The sequence below is a fragment of the Ixodes scapularis genome, unplaced genomic scaffold (genome assembly GCF_016920785.2).
Source record: "Ixodes scapularis isolate PalLabHiFi unplaced genomic scaffold, ASM1692078v2 PGA_scaffold2__306_contigs__length_199485367, whole genome shotgun sequence".
NCBI classification, from domain to species: Eukaryota; Metazoa; Arthropoda; class Arachnida; order Ixodida; family Ixodidae; genus Ixodes; species Ixodes scapularis.
The window spans coordinates 51,614,094-51,627,612 of record NW_024609857.1 but is presented as its reverse complement, the minus strand read 5'-3'; positions in this window follow the sequence as shown (position 1 = coordinate 51,627,612).

The window sequence follows — 13,519 nt, the reverse complement described above, 5'->3', positions numbered from 1 at the left end:
CAAACCGGAGAACCGGTCCCGGTTTGGTACCCGGTAGCCGACCGGCGCCACTGCGCGTGCGCAGAGGTGGAGATTAAAATCGGCTGGCTGCCAGTGCACCGACCAGGGCCGCACCCAGAAAAAAATTTCGGGGGGGGGGGGGGGGGGGTCAGAACCCCTTAACCCCCCCCCCCCCCCCCCCCCCTGGTTACGGCCCTGCCAAAGACTGCCGTTCGGAATAACCTCGGCTCCCCAGTACTTCCAAAAAAGAATGGCTCAAATACTGGAGGGAATACCAGGGGTAATAAACTTGATGGATGACATTTTAATTTTCGGCAAAGACAGAGCCCAGGATGATGACCGTTTGCGTCAAACCTTGGACAGACTCGGGCGAGCTGGCGTCACTCTGAACAAAGATAAATGTTGCTTCGGAGTAACAGCAATTTCTTTTCTGGGCTTTCAGCTGAGTCATGAGGGCATTAAGCCAGACCCAGAGAAAGTTCGCGCCATAAAGGAGCTTAAGACTCCTGAGTCTTTCGGGTTGGGGGCGGTTCTGTTGCAGATTCACCCAAACAAAGAGCGACGTCCGGTTGCTTTTGCATCCAGATCGTTAACTCCAGCCGAGTCACGATATACCCAGATAGAAAAGGAAGCCTTAGTTTTGGCATGGGCGGCGGAACGTTTCGAAGGGTACATCACGGGACTTGATGTTGTGTTCGAGACCGATCACAAACCACTAGTCACGCTTTTGGGGAAGTCGCCTATTGACTTATTACCTCCGCGCATCCAGCGCTTCCGGATGAGGTTAATGCGTTTCAATTTTGTGGTTGAATATGTACCCGGAACGAGTGTCATAACTGCCGATGTTTTGTCAAGGGCTCCCCTGCGGGGAACGCCAGCCTGTTCTAATTCGCTTACTGTTAGCGAAGTCACGAAATACGTGGAAGGCTGCGTACCCGCAGCCTTCCATCATCGAACATAACCGTTTTGAACGGGTTAAGAAAGCTCAGGAAAAGGATGAAGTCTGTCGGAGCTTGATTGACTTGAGCCGTAAAGGATGGCCGAAGTTTTCGTCAGTGCCAATGGTCTTGAGGCCGTACTGGCAGGAGAGGTCTGCATTAACTGTATGCGAAGGAGTGCTGCTAAAAGGGAGAAGGTTGGTAATCCCTCAAGAGCTCCGAAACGAGGTCCTCCAGCAGTTACACGAGGGTCATCAAGGCATTGGTAAATGCAGAGCTAGGGCTCAAGAGTCAGTGTGGTGGCCCGGGTTAAGCTCTCAGCTTGGAACTTTGATAGCCAATTGTACAGCATGCGCTGAACACCGAGAGCAGAACTCGGAACCCATGATTCCGACGGAAACGCCACAAAGGCCGTGGCAGAAAGTAGGTGTTGATCTGTGCCAGATCAAGGGATCTCACTATTTGGTTGCCGTTGACTACTTCTCCAGATACCCCGAGCTCGCTCTGTTGACATCGTTGACAAGTGCCAGTGTCATATTGCACCTGAAGAGTTTTTTTTCAAGGCATGGCATACCGGAGATTGTAGTTTCCGATAATGGCTCACAGTTTGTATCTGTGAAGTTTAAGTTGTTTGCACGCGAGTACGGCTTCCGTAGCGTGACATCGAGCCCGAGGTATCCGCAGGCAAACGGAGAGGTAGAAAGGATGGTGAAAACGATTAAAACCTTGATTATAAAGGCCCGTGACCCCTATATTCCGTTGCTAGCTTACAGGGACACCCCAGGGCCCCTTGGGAAATGCCCGGCGGAACTTTTGATGGGCAGGCGCCTGCGTACGACGCTTCCGCTGCACCCACGAAGTTTGTTGCCCCGAGAGCTCAACCTGAACAAGGTCCGCAGGCGGGACCAGGCCTTTCGAGAGAAGCAGCGCCGACAATTCAATCGTCGGCATGCCGCACGAGAGTTGCCACCCCTGAGTCCGGGTTGAAGGTGAACATTTGAGAGAAGTCTCTCTGGTTGGGGAGCAACAATAATAATAAATAGAATATACACCAACCAAATCCTTGTATAAAGGAAAACCCTACGTTTCGAGACCAGCTCGGTCTCTTCTTCAGGGGTTGACTGCGGCTATGGCCGTTGAGGAGCAGTAATCTGTTTTCTTCTTCTTCTACGGCAGTGTCTATCGTTTTGCATCGGTGAGGTGGCGAAGTCCGTTCACGTAGCCGGTCGACCACGACCGGCTACGTGAACGGACTTCGCCACCTCACCGATGCAAAACGATAGACACTGCCGTAGAAGAAGAAGAAAACAGATTACTGCTCCTCAACGGCCATAGCCGCAGTCAACCCCTGAAGAAGAGACCGAGCTGGTCTCGAAACGTAGGGTTTTCCTTTATACAAGGATTTGGTTGGTGTATATTCTATTTATTATTACTGAGTCCGGGTGTATTAGTATGGGTAAAGGACTATAAGCAAAAGGCAACAGTCCTCCATCCGGCCAATAGGCCAAGGTCGTTCGTGGTAGAGACTCACGCGGGGGTGCTTTTAGAAAGGAACCGCAAGATGCTGGTTCTTTTGTCCCCTCAGCAGACCAGGTCGGAAGGCACAGAGGGAAGCTACGAGTTACCAGAGAACCGGGAGCCTAGCGGCGAAGACCGCAGCGCCACTGAAGTTCTGGGAGTGGATAGCACAGGGAGTGATCTATCTGAAAACGGTAGGATTCAACCTCCGTCGCCGACCTCGCCTTACGTGTCACGATACGGTCGCCAAGTGAGAAAACCGGAACGCTACGAAGCGAAGTAGCTGTTGCTCGAGTTGCCCGTTTCTTTGTGACTAAGTTTGCTGTCATATACGTCTGCTGTGTGGGTTTATTGTCAAATATGGTGGCTCTGCGGATTTGTTGTCAATTATGATCCTTGAATGTGTTCAGTGAAAGACCCATTGTAAATAAAAAGAAAAAAAAGGGGAGATGTGGCGTTAGCGCACGTGACGCCGCTTGGTGTATCGCGGTCACGTGCCTGACTGTTATAAAAGTGATGACGCTGGAATAAACGGGGCTCTTTTGGCTTCTACCCCGAGTTGGAGAAGATCGGCGTCATTCCTGCGGCTGCCCACGCGCGCGGCGCAAGCGATAACGCGACATCCGCGTCAGTCCACGCGCAAGTGCAAGTGAATGTTCGAGGCGGCCGCGGCGGTGTCGTCTCCGATTCCACCTAAAGCCCCTTCATGTTTCAAAAGTAGCGCAAGGTGCGTCGATGCACGAGGCACGTGCAACGTGCAACCCCTGGGAAGATCATGGCGGCACAGTGCAGCAAAGTATTTAGCGCACCACTGAGCTAGAGTTTAGACGCCATTATACTCTTGGAAGTGGCGCGCGGCACGTGTCTCGCGTATTTTGATTGGTAGCAGTTGGGTAGAAGAGGAAGAAGTAAGAAGACAGGCTGCCTGTGATTGGTCCCTGTTCGATTCGATGCGCTACGATCGCATTCATGTAAACGTAGCCATAGTCAAACTGACTGGTGAGATCGGTCTATTCTTATTTGCATCCGCCAACGTTCGTTATTTTATTCATTCCTAAAATAGAAGAGGTAAAAAATAAATCCTTTTATCGGTCGCACGAATGATAACCCGAAGCGAAAAAATAAAAACGCAGAGGGAAGCTACTTTACTCGATTTTATTGTACCATTAGTTTGTACGGGATTCTCACACTTTGAGGGGAGAGAATGGGATGATTTACGTCGATTGACAAAGCACATACCTAAATCTACCGCGCATTGCGGAACGCTCAAGCTTCACCAAAAGGTAGCCTGGGCGAAAGTTGGGGAACTCTTTAAGGCGCACGCGTTTTTCACACTTTTTAAGCTAAAACGCTCACACTGCTTCTCACGTCATGCAACCCAATGTCATTACTGGCTGGGAGCGTGCGACACCCAAAGAGGGGGCGCGCCAACCCGCCTTTTGCATTTACCTTGGCAGCTACACAAACGACAGCGTCCGCGTAACGTCTGCTGGCCCAGGCCTTGACACGCAGCATCTTGGCCGTGTCTGCGTCTTCCCGCGTTCGTCAATCTCGATTTTGGCACCTTGGCATTCCAAATCCTATCCTTGTCCAACGTTGCTCCATATGTATTCTTGCGCCTTTTGACCAGGAGTTCGGTGTTCGAATTCGATCATGTCTCCCCCAGTTGTAAGCGGCAACGACTGCAACACGCCAGCATGCGTTTTTTATTCGTTCACCTGCAGTCTTGAAGGTTTTGTATAACGCTACGCTCAGGCAAGCTGACATTGATTGGAAAGTACAGGAACGGCTGCGATACGTGATGTCTACGCGAAATGCTTCTGCTGGGAGCGACACCGTGATGACTACTGCCTTTTTGATTGGAAAGTATAGGAACGGCTGCGATACGCGATGTCTACGCGAAATGCTTCTGCTGGGAGCGACACCGTGATGACTACTGCCTTTTCGCACGCTTCCATTAGAGAGATCCCTGGTTCAATACCAGGACCAGGCGGATTTTTTTTTTTTTTTTTTTTTTGTGCGCACCAGTCATTTATTCGTGGTTGAAGATTTGTGTTTGTCCTTTGTCCCCCTTGCTCCCCTTCTCCAGGGATTATTATCGTCGTTCTTGTCCAGCTCGCTAGCACCTTTGCATTAATTGCATTATCATTCGGACTGCAGTCTAAAACAGGAGTCTCCAAATCCCGGCCTGCGTGCCAAATCCGGCCGGAGGAGGTCTTCCGGCCGGCCCGTGACTGGCCGCGGCCCACTTAATGAAGTCCGGCTGGCGGCCCGCTTCTAGCAAGCCCGTTGCTACCGGCGCAAGAGCGCGCGTAAAGAAACGGCACCGCCACATAAAGATAAATACCAGGAAAAAAAGGAAACTAGGTAAAAATGTTTATTACATGGCGTGTCCCCTCTTCATATTATTCATTGGACATTGTCATCAAAAGCAAGACCATTCTTAGTGCTGTGTTTCATATGTGTGTAACTACGTGCTTTGAAGTTCCTTTGCGTTCTCATGTATAAGTCGTGCTTAGGGTCCTTTGTCGTATCTGTTGCATATTGTCAGCACCAGTTCTGTCGTTCTCACTAGTCCTCTGTCCTGTGGGAACATGTTAAAGTTCCGATGCGCTTTGACTTATGCCTGGTGGGTTTTCTGGGTCACAATTATTAGAGTTTTAGTAGACCGCTTTCATCTTCCGCTCCGCTTTGAGGGTGCTAAACTGCGCATGCGCGGCCCGCTTCGCCGGAATAGAAAGTGGAGGTCCAAAAACGTGTTTTAGTAGAGCGTTTTTCTTCAGCGTAAGAGCGTTTTGAGCGGCTTCGGAAAATTTGCTTGCATAGCCCCACAAGTGGACGTTTATAGTACTAGTAAGACAAAAAAATCTAAGCGTTAACACCAAGAGAGTAAAAGGGAGCGTGATTGTAGAGGTAGTAAAAACGAAGGCGACAATAATGAACACAAAAGAGTAGGCACACACCTGAAGAAATATTAAGCTATAAAATATAAATATAATCGTTCCACCTTGTGTGCGACTGAAGCCGAAGGTATAAGCATGAGCATGTTGCTCTAAACGGTACTTGCACTGCACGAGCGCGCGTGCTTATCAAGGACGCTGAAAGGCCGGCACTCGCTCTTGTAGCTCCTGCTCCACTCGAATTAAAACTGAAACAGATTTACTTATTCGAAGTAGAAAAATAAGAGAAAAGGACGAAGTCTGCGCATTGCGAGTACATCCTTTTGCGTAGTACGACTACAGTGTTGCTCAAGGCTAGCAAGGCATCTGCACGATGAATCCCCGCTGTTCTCAAGGAAGGAGACTTCTACTAACGAGATTTAGCTGGCGAGACATCGAATCTATGATTCGTATCCCTCGTGCCATCAAGCGCCGAAGCTTCCTTTCCGAACGCGGTTTGCTGGATATTTCCAACGTAGAAAAGAAACCCTTGAGGAAGCTATCCTGCTTAAAGAAGGACCTGGCTGTTCTGCATGCGGGCCTCCAAATACCAGGACCCGACAGATCGGCGCAGGGTGTTGCCAATCTGGCGAGACGCTTTGCATGGTTCTTCCTCGACTGGCCTATCCCAACCGTCTCTTCGTACTTGGATGAGCGTTTGGACGGAACTTGTCGGTGTTCTTCAGTTCTGTGAACCTCATCGTGGGTCACATCAACGAGAGGTTCGGCCACCTCCTCGCTGACATGAACAAACATAGGTGGTTGACCCTGGCGAAACTAGAGCTGTGCTGACAGGTGAGACCCTGCATGGTTTGTGTAAATTTCGCGTTTCCATTGTTTCTAGCACAGCTGCTCTGTCTGGTGAAAAGTTACTTTTTTCTATACGCCAAAGGTGTACATGGGCAGTGTCAGGACAAGTCACGACGAGCGTGTTCGTTATCTATGGGTATTAGGAGGCCACTTTTATGAGCCTCAAACCTTAGCAGAATTAAGGAACAACTATATATATATATATATATATATATATATATTAATTTACAATACCCAGTTTTGTACAACCCTACAATGGAAATACGCTTTATCTTAGAGGAGTAACAAGTCCCATATCACATGTTTTGGTAGTGTTTAAATACTGCCGTGTTGTAAGAGTGTTTTTCTTTGTCTTTTTTTATTAGGCCGTCAAGGACAAAGGAACACCCCTGAACACCTGTTGGGGTTTTGTTGACCGCACAGCATGCCCATATGCCGTCCATCAAAAAAAATTAGAAGAAGACCACAAGAGGGTGCTCGTCGTGAAGCACCAGGCAGTGATGTGCACAAACGGCATAATTTGACGACTGGATGAAACCTACAAAGACCATGGGCATTTTTTTGTTTGTTTAATATTAGAATGCATAAAATTATCACAGAAAATCATGTTCAAGCTTCTGTACTGAGCGAAATACCTGTCCAACTGGGCTGAAAGGCATCTAGAAATATTTTAATAAAAAACGTTTACTAACGACTCCCATTTTACTTCTCAGATGTGCGTGTGAATATTGCATCTAACCAAATTACAGTGTTACTGTTGAATTCAGCATTGTAAGAGTAGACTATGTTGCGTGGCCTCCTATTGCAAGAAAAGACCGTAGCACAAGTGAGGCAGAAACTGGGCAGGAGCTTAAGCTGAAAAACGCACTTTCATAAACACGCAAAAGAAATAAAAAGAAGTGTATATTCAAGCAAAATGGTTTCATGTCACCCCCCAAGGCAGATACATACACTGCGCTCCACTGTTAATACGAACACGAAAAAAATCGCTTTTATTTGCAGTTTATTTCTTTGACAGCTATTGAAAAAGCTGAAAATTTGTCGCTCAGATTAGTGCCCCCAACGAGCGCTTTATTCCACACCAAAAGGCAAATGTCAGCCCCTCAAATTTAAGGTGAAAAATGAAAACAGGATGTTGGATGCTCCCGCTAACAGTGTCGCGCAGTGTACATAAACACCAAGGCACCATATCACAAACCGAAGCATACGAAGAAGAAAAGGCTCATTTCATTGGGGAAAAAAAAAGAAGAGATATAAATGGAGCACGCGCTTTCGCTAATTTTCACTGTCTTGCTGCCTGAAGTAACCAAACAAAATATCTGTCCGTTTGCCGACTGCTTTAGTCTTTGGTCTTTAACCTTTAATTTTTGGCTCTGGAGAGCCGCGGCACCGCGGAAAGCAGCAGCCCGTACCACCGAGGCCCGCAGTGCCGCGTCTAGGGAACATGGTAATGTGATGAGTATATACGTGCAAGATGACGACGACATGGGTTGTTGGTATTGGGGAGGGTGGCAGTCCGATTCGCAGAAGTCCAGACTTCGTGGAGGCGGGTTGGGTGGGTGAGCAGCGAGCCATGAGGATCTTGCACGCCGTTCGATCAGTGCATGAAGGAGCACCAGGAACATAATGGCGCTAGGCGCTATTGCTCACTGGGGTCCACTGGGGTCAAAGAATCATGCTCCAAGGAGGTAGTCCAGCCGAAGTAGAAGCTGCCGCCTCCGAGGAACCGAGGCCCAGGGCTCAGATTGAGACACCGCCGTCGCCCGGTGTGTCATCCTCTCAACGTCGTCGTCGTCATCTCGCATAGAAAAATCGAGCCCGCTGGCTTAGACAAGGCAGCACCTGTTCCCACCGTTCAAGGGCCGTGAAAGGATTGCGGCAAGCGATTTCTGGAAGCAGCCAAAGGTTCTTGACTACCGTGAAACGTTTTCTGGGGGACGCCTTTTCAAACAAAGTCTGCGCAGCTTCTTAGTGCAGCGAGGTTCATAAGGGTCAAGCGCGCTCCCAAGCATGATTTCAAATAGCGAGCACCCACCTTTCCAGAAAAGCACCATCTAGTGAACCTTTACTGAGAGTGGAACGTACTTCTCAAAATGGCGACGATAGCGGAGCTGACGCTCCACGCTCAAATCCCAGAGCGGGTCGCGCATGCGCGATGGCGACTCCGCTTTTCATAGAGCGGAGCGGGAAACCGAAAACGGTCTACTAAAACTCTATTGTGTGTCATAACAAAATAAAGCACATGCATTCGCCCACATTTGATTTGGTAAATGTTTACTCTAACTTATATTTTTTCCTTTATACGCTCGGCTAGAATAATTAATTTTATTTTTTTTCTCATTTCTAATTACTTATTTACCGGCACTCGAGACAGCGACAGAACCCCGATCCGGCCCTTTAGCCAAGAAGTTCGGAGACCCCTGACCTAAAACATGGTCCGAGTAAGTAAGCGTCTTTACGATAACCACGAACACTCCATGATACAACTTACATATGCTTTCCACGTATCACATTCAATCTTCATGACATAGACCGAAATATTTTGCCGGGGCTTTTCCATCTTCGCCGCGTCGGGGAGCGACGCAAATGGAAAGCCTCTAACGGTGCTTAGTCGCTTGTTTGGCGTGTTTGGCACGGAATGTCCCTGAGTCGCAAGACAGCGGAATTGGAGCGGCAGACCCGGAGTTTGGATTCCCGCCGCGCGAATACGGTGGGCCCCGTTTACGGCAAGGGAGAGAGCGCCGAGAGAGAGGGAAGGTGATCACAAAGGTTTGCGAGAAGTCTCTCCCTGGTCGCGCGCGGCGAAAGACTGTTAGATCGTTCGCGCTTTATTTCTGGGTCCTCCCGAAATACGTGCTTGCGACGAGCCCGATGTTTCGCCGATAACAAACACCGCCGGCGGTTATTTGATTTCTCGACCCGCTGTTATGCTTCCTCCCTCCCCTCCCCTTGTTTTTTTTTTTTTTTTTTTAACGTTTTTTAATTTTATTTTACCGTGTCTTTTCTTGCCGTTCGCTTTTCTGTTTTTCCCTATGTGCCGCATCTCCATCTGCGAAAGAGCTGTTCACTCTAAAGTGCCTGCCTGCGCATCTGCGTTTTTGCAGAGTGTGCTAGAAGATACGCAATCGCTGCGATCTCTACGAAGAGCCCTCGGGGTACGAAGGTGCGAAAATATCTTCAAACCCGAAAATAATGTCTGCGGTGTGTGCGGGACGCCCGACGTCCTCACGTCGTGCTGCAGCCTCAGATTGCAGATTTTAGTTTTAGGTCTGAACATACACTTTCGTCCCCGTCTTTCGCCGAGACGGCAGTGAGAGGGTGTGCCCTGCAAAAAATAAAAAAATAAAAAATAAATAAATAAAAAAGCAAGATTTTTTATTTCTTTAGTGCGTGGTGGTAAATTGTATGTGTCAATTCTCAAGAAGTAAATAATCCGCGTGCTTTGCTTTACTTGGCGCTCACTTTGCGCGATCTCACGGGCGCCCATAGCGCTGGCCATAGCCTCCCCTATATTCGCATAGCCTGGCAGTTCGACGACGGAGCCATAGAGTGCCCGGTCGCAGATTTGGAGCGCGAGGATCTGGTAGCACAAAGCATTTCTCGGAGAACTTAGAGGGCTTTCATACACACGCGGGCTCTTCATATACACGCGCGCCTTTGCTTGAGTGGTGACATCTCAGCCATTTTTTCCGCACAATCATTTCATTATGCATTTTGAAGTGCGCGCAGTCCGGCGTCACTCAGCTCGAGGGCGTAGCTTTAGCTAATGCATAGTCGCCATTTTACCGTCACGCACCGAGTGAGCCAGAGCGTCACGCGCTGGCACATTCAGGGCAACAATGAACGTTTAAACCCTGAGACAGATAGACATGTAGGCATGCTAGGGGAACCTAAAGCCCCTTCATGTTTCAAAAGTAGCGCAAGGTGCGTCGATGCAGGAGGCACCTGATACGTGCCGCCCTTGGGAAAATTATGGCGGCACAGCGCAGCACTGAGCTAGATTTCAGACGCCATGTTCTTCCCAGAAGTGGCGCGCGGCACGTGTCTCGAGCATTTCCACAACAATGGATGGCGCCACTTTTCTAGGATAGAGGATAGAGGAGGCCAGAGGTTCCTGTATAGGCTACCTACGGGAACCAGAGTTGCGCGTCTGTTTTCCACGTGCCGTCGCACCGCTATTCGCCCAGATCCTATCACGTGAGGAGCCGGATCAAATGCCGTGCAGGAAAGCAGACGTTGCACGCGCTCCGGCGTACGTTCCCCTGCTTTTGAGCGCGCCGCGCGCCTCGAACGCGCAGCGCGGCTATTTGCCGAATTCAATCACGTGAGGAGCAGACTTCGAATGCCGCGCAGGAAAGCCGGCGTTACGGGGATGAACGCGCAACTCTGGCTCCCTAACCGCTCATTCACACTGGAAGCGGATCCGTGTTCGCAAAACGGTTGCGAACGCGGTTGTATAAAGATCCAGTACAATTGCACGCGCACTTGATGTCATCGAGTGCGCGTGCAATTGTACTGGATCTTTATACAACCGGGTTCGCAACTGCTTTGCGAACGCGGATCCGCTTCCAGTGTGAATGAGCCGTTAGGGACCCTATACAGGAACTCTAGGGGAACCTGGTCGTGAGCGCACAGCTTTTGCAGCGGCGATGACCCGAAACATGGTTTTCAAATTTGACGAGAAAAGAAGCGGTGTTGCGAGGAAGGCGAGGAGCACGAGCAGACATTCCATCGCTCGGGAGAAGTGTGTTTCGCCGCCTTGCCGCAGCGGGGCGCTCGTCACGTGGCTCTCGATCCTCTCATTCGTTTTCTGCCGCTCTACATTTTCATTTTCGGCGGCCGCCTCTCGTGGCGATCTGCCAGGTTTTGTCAGTACAGAAGACGCTATGCTCTGACATCTTTAGCGTTCTGCCTCAGAAACTCACTGGTAACTGTAACTGAGCAACTCGCCGCTAGCATTACTGAATTCGTTACCGAGTGTGTGCCGAGATGGTGAGCGTTTACAAATCACAGCGTTCTCGCAGCAAAAATTCCGCGCCATCAATATTGTCATTCTCGGAAGACAGGAAATAGGATCGAGCTTGTTCTAAATATGCGGTGTGAACATTGCGGACATACATGGCATGTAGTGTGATTAAAGCACACTACCACGGCCACTCGATTCCCCCTGTTGGTGCGGCCTGCCGATGTCTTTCGGAAAACAAAAGAGCGCGCGTGAGAGGAGAACTTCTCACATTTTCCGTGGGGGCGCTGCACATCGGTGAGCGGTAGGGTGCCTACATGTCTGTCTGTCTCAGGGTGAAGACATCCATTGTTGCACTGAATGTGCCAGGGCGTGACACTCTCGCGCACTCGGTGCGTGACTTGGGCGATAAAATGGCGTCTATGCATTAGCCAAAGCTGCACGCTCGAGCTGAGTAACACCGTATTGGGCGCACTTCAAAATGCATAAAAAAAACGATTGGGCGTGAAAATGGCTGAGATGTCACCACTCAAACAAAAGCGCGCGTGTGTATGAAGGCACTATAGTGAGCGGTATTGTGAGCTGAAAGCTATACTCTGTTTCACCCAGTGTACCGCAGGAAAGGCTGTAAGCGCGAGCTCCTTGCTCTGGGGCAGATCTCGGCGGCACAAGCTCTCGTGCAGTGAGGGCAGCTGTCAACGCTATGAGCTCGCGCTCTTGCTCCGCTACCCAGATAAAATATCTACCTGTCATTGGCTTCGTCGATACCGAGGCACTGCCGCGGTTGCAGAAGCCAGCAAAACTCGCTTCCCCCCCCCCCCCCCCTCCTATGCACCGCTGTGCTCGGCGAAAGTATCGTAGTGTCCCTCTGCGCCCGCGTGTGTGGTTTCTGTTGGCATTTTGGAAGCTACCGGAAATGTAAATGCGCGTTCTAGTTCTGAGTGCAAGACGGCGATGAAATGTGCCAACTCCACTCATGAAACAGGAAATTCCGCAGTTGATGAAGTACAATGAAGTCTTTTCCGAACTTGAGTTCGCACCGCTGACTTACATGGCTGGCTACTTGGCCTTCGTTTGCGAACAAAAGGTGACCGCTTTTATTTGTAGAAATTGTTCTAATTTCAAAGTAATTAGCTGAAACATTCAACCTAGCAAAGCAATAAGAATTTCTCAGCGAAAGCGAGGAAGGCTAATGTGTAGAACCCGCTAAACTTTGCAGGTGACGTGTCCTGAATGCAAGCGCAACTTAAGGGAAATGCATCACATGACGGAGCATATCAGTTCATGTTTAGCCTTGACCAAGGAGGACTCAGCTATCCACGACCTGAAGCTGTCTGGCTTTGCAAGCTCGTCTGCACCTTTGTCGAGAGGGCTCTACAGTCGGCAGAGATTCGTGGTTGTGGAAGGATTTGCAAGGTCCTCTCGAGCGCTGTGCTTTCACACCTTATGGACTGCCCGCTGATGTGGTGTGTTAACTGCCGAGACCCCTACCACAGCGAAGAGCTCTGCGAGCTCTTTCTCAGAAAACGCCCCAGACCTTTTTTGGCAAACTGGGCTGGTGACCTAAACAGCCCACTAAAGAATATATTGAGGCTATCGCTGAAGCCTTCCCGAAAGGTACTCCGCTTGTGAACTATGTGACTCTCTTGGTCTGTTTTTTGTGAACAATGAAGTTTATATTGCTGAAGTTATGCACGCGGAATCCGATTTTGCATTGTCCTTCACAGATGAATAAATGGCACAGCTCGCGCGTGCTCGAGCGTCGGTTAAAACCGGAAATCATACGGCCTAGCTATATCCAACTATAACTCCTATATTACAGTGGTAATAGAAACAGGGCAACAGTTACGGGAACAAGAAAACGACAATTCGCTCATACTGCCAGCAGAATGGAGCTTTAACGCGCAGCCTGCAGCTGAGGGAGCTTTTCGCAGAAAGAATCATGTGCTTTCATTCTACACAGATTTGTCACATCATTCATGCAATCTGGCACTCGTTTCAATTGAGACTTGCGGCTTTACGGAAAAAAAATCTAAATAGCCACACCGGGCCGGGCGTACTGCTCCTCTCTCACTATATTTCGTCTTGCCTTAGCATGGACTAACCGCGAACGCTGTGCTAGCGCGAGCGGCTAGCCTTTGCTGCCTTGACTGGAGCACTCGCTGCACGAGCGCTCATGCAGCCGCCGAGGCTTCCTTCGAAGCAACTATCTCGCGCTTTTAGCACGCGCGGCTAACAACTACATACTAACGTGAAACGAAGTATACAGTATAGAGTTCCTCGATATGCTCCCCCGAAAGGAACTCTATCTTTCACCGATAACGAGCGCCACGGCTGGCGCTGCGGGGTAA